The sequence below is a fragment of the Humulus lupulus genome, chromosome 3 (genome assembly GCF_963169125.1).
Source record: "Humulus lupulus chromosome 3, drHumLupu1.1, whole genome shotgun sequence".
Taxonomy (NCBI): domain Eukaryota; kingdom Viridiplantae; phylum Streptophyta; class Magnoliopsida; order Rosales; family Cannabaceae; genus Humulus; species Humulus lupulus.
The window spans coordinates 1,579,361-1,582,814 of NC_084795.1; positions in this window are offsets into that span (position 1 = coordinate 1,579,361).

A 3,454-nucleotide genomic window follows, 5' to 3' on the forward strand; every position below is an offset into this window, starting at 1 on the left:
GGGGAAAAATATCGAACGAGTTGAACACGTGGGTAATACATTTCGGAGAAATTAGTGAAATCTCCAATTCACCAAAGGGGTACCCCTTTCAGAAATCTTCGATTTCTCTAATATGGATTGGAGCATTGTTTTGATCGTGAATAATAAAGAATATGCAAGGGTCATGGGCACAAAAGTTGTAGCCCTATGTCTTAGGGTACTATGTATAAAATTACGTGCAAATCCGAGGTGTGTAGAGGGTGATAGAGTCAAAATATAGAAGGACGTACTAATATAAGGAAAAAACTTGCGAAAATTGCCATCAAAAAGAGGAATTTTTTTTGAAATGTTGACTTAAGGCTCCGTTTCGACTCCAATATATTCATTTACCCATGAGATCTCTTGGGGAAAAATATCGAACGAGTTGAACACGAGGGTAATACATTTCGGAGAAATTAGTGAAATCTCCAATTCACCAAAGGGGTACCCCTTTCAGAAATCTTCGATTTCTCTAATATGGATTGGAGCATTGTTTTGATCGTGAATACTAAAGAATATGCGAGGGTCATGGGCACAAAAGTTGTAGCCCTATGTCTTAGGTTACTATGTATAAAAGTACGTGAAAATCCGAGGTGTGTAGAGGGTGATACAGTCAAAATATAGAAGGACGTACTAATATAAGGAAAAAACTTGCGAAAATTGCCATCAAAAAGGGGGATTTTTTTTGAAATGTTGACTTAAGGCTCCGTTTCGACTCCAATATATTCATTTACCCATGAGATCTCTTGGGGAAAAATATCGAACGAGTTGAACACGAGGGTAATACATTTCGGAGAAATTAGTGAAATCTCCAATTCACCAAAGGGGTACCCCTTTCAGAAATCTTCGATTTCTCTAATATGGATTGGAGCATTGTTTTCATCGTGAATACTAAAGAATATGCGAGGGTCATGGGCACAAAAGTTGTAGCCCTATGTCTTAGGTTACTATGTATAAAAGTACGTGAAAATCCGAGGTGTGTAGAGGGTGATACAGTCAAAATATAGAAGGACGTACTAATATAAGGAAAAAACTTGCGAAAATTGCCATCAAAAAGGGGGATTTTTTTTGAAATGTTGACTTAAGGCTCCGTTTCGACTCCAATATATTCATTTACCCATGAGATCTCTTGGGGAAAAATATCGAACGAGTTGAACACGAGGGTAATACATTTCGGAGAAATTAGTGAAATCTCCAATTCACCAAAGGGGTACCCCTTTCAGAAATCTTCGATTTCTCTAATATGGATTGGAGTATTGTTTTGATCGTGAATAATAAAGAATATGCGAGGGTCATGGGCACAAAAGTTGTAGCCCTATGTCTTAGGGTACTATGTATAAAATTACGTGAAAATCCGAGGTGTGTAGAGGGTGATAGAGTCAAAATACTGAGAGAGGTACGAATATAAGGAAAAAACTTGCGAAAATTGCCATCAAAAAGGGGGATTTTTTTTGAAATGTTGACTTAAGGCTCCGTTTCCACTCCAATATATTCAATTACCCATGAGATCTCTTGGGGAAAAATATCCAACGAGTTGAACACGTGGGTAATACATTTCGGAGAAATTAGTGAAATCTCCAATTCACCAAAGGGGTACCCCTTTCAGAAATCTTCGATTTCTCTAATATGGATTGGAGCATTGTTTTGATCGTGAATAATAAAGAATATGCAAGGGTCATGGGCACAAAAGTTGTAGCCCTATGTCTTAGGGTACTATGTATAAAATTACGTGCAAATCCGAGGTGTGTAGAGGGTGATAGAGTCAAAATATAGAAGGACGTACTAATATAAGGAAAAAACTTGCGAAAATTGCCATCAAAAAGAGGAATTTTTTTTGAAATGTTGACTTAAGGCTCCGTTTCGACTCCAATATATTCATTTACCCATGAGATCTCTTGGGGAAAAATATCGAACGAGTTGAACACGAGGGTAATACATTTCGGAGAAATTAGTGAAATCTCCAATTCACCAAAGGGGTACCCCTTTCAGAAATCTTCGATTTCTCTAATATGGATTGGAGCATTGTTTTGATCGTGAATACTAAAGAATATGCGAGGGTCATGGGCACAAAAGTTGTAGCCCTATGTCTTAGGTTACTATGTATAAAAGTACGTGAAAATCCGAGGTGTGTAGAGGGTGATACAGTCAAAATATAGAAGGACGTACTAATATAAGGAAAAAACTTGCGAAAATTGCCATCAAAAAGGGGGATTTTTTTTGAAATGTTGACTTAAGGCTCCGTTTCGACTCCAATATATTCATTTACCCATGAGATCTCTTGGGGAAAAATATCGAACGAGTTGAACACGAGGGTAATACATTTCGGAGAAATTAGTGAAATCTCCAATTCACCAAAGGGGTACCCCTTTCAGAAATCTTCGATTTCTCTAATATGGATTGGAGCATTGTTTTCATCGTGAATACTAAAGAATATGCGAGGGTCATGGGCACAAAAGTTGTAGCCCTATGTCTTAGGTTACTATGTATAAAAGTACGTGAAAATCCGAGGTGTGTAGAGGGTGATACAGTCAAAATATAGAAGGACGTACTAATATAAGGAAAAAACTTGCGAAAATTGCCATCAAAAAGGGGGATTTTTTTTGAAATGTTGACTTAAGGCTCCGTTTCGACTCCAATATATTCATTTACCCATGAGATCTCTTGGGGAAAAATATCGAACGAGTTGAACACGAGGGTAATACATTTCGGAGAAATTAGTGAAATCTCCAATTCACCAAAGGGGTACCCCTTTCAGAAATCTTCGATTTCTCTAATATGGATTGGAGTATTGTTTTGATCGTGAATAATAAAGAATATGCGAGGGTCATGGGCACAAAAGTTGTAGCCCTATGTCTTAGGGTACTATGTATAAAATTACGTGAAAATCCGAGGTGTGTAGAGGGTGATAGAGTCAAAATACTGAGAGAGGTACGAATATAAGGAAAAAACTTGCGAAAATTGCCATCAAAAAGGGGGATTTTTTTTGAAATGTTGACTTAAGGCTCCGTTTCCACTCCAATATATTCAATTACCCATGAGATCTCTTGGGGAAAAATATCCAACGAGTTGAACACGTGGGTAATACATTTCGGAGAAATTAGTGAAATCTCCAATTCACCAAAGGGGTACCCCTTTCAGAAATCTTCGATTTCTCTAATATGGATTGGAGCATTGTTTTGATCGTGAATAATAAAGAATATGCAAGGGTCATGGGCACAAAAGTTGTAGCCCTATGTCTTAGGGTACTATGTATAAAATTACGTGCAAATCCGAGGTGTGTAGAGGGTGATAGAGTCAAAATATAGAAGGACGTACTAATATAAGGAAAAAACTTGCGAAAATTGCCATCAAAAAGAGGAATTTTTTTTGAAATGTTGACTTAAGGCTCCGTTTCGACTCCAATATATTCATTTACCCATGAGATCTCTTGGGGAAA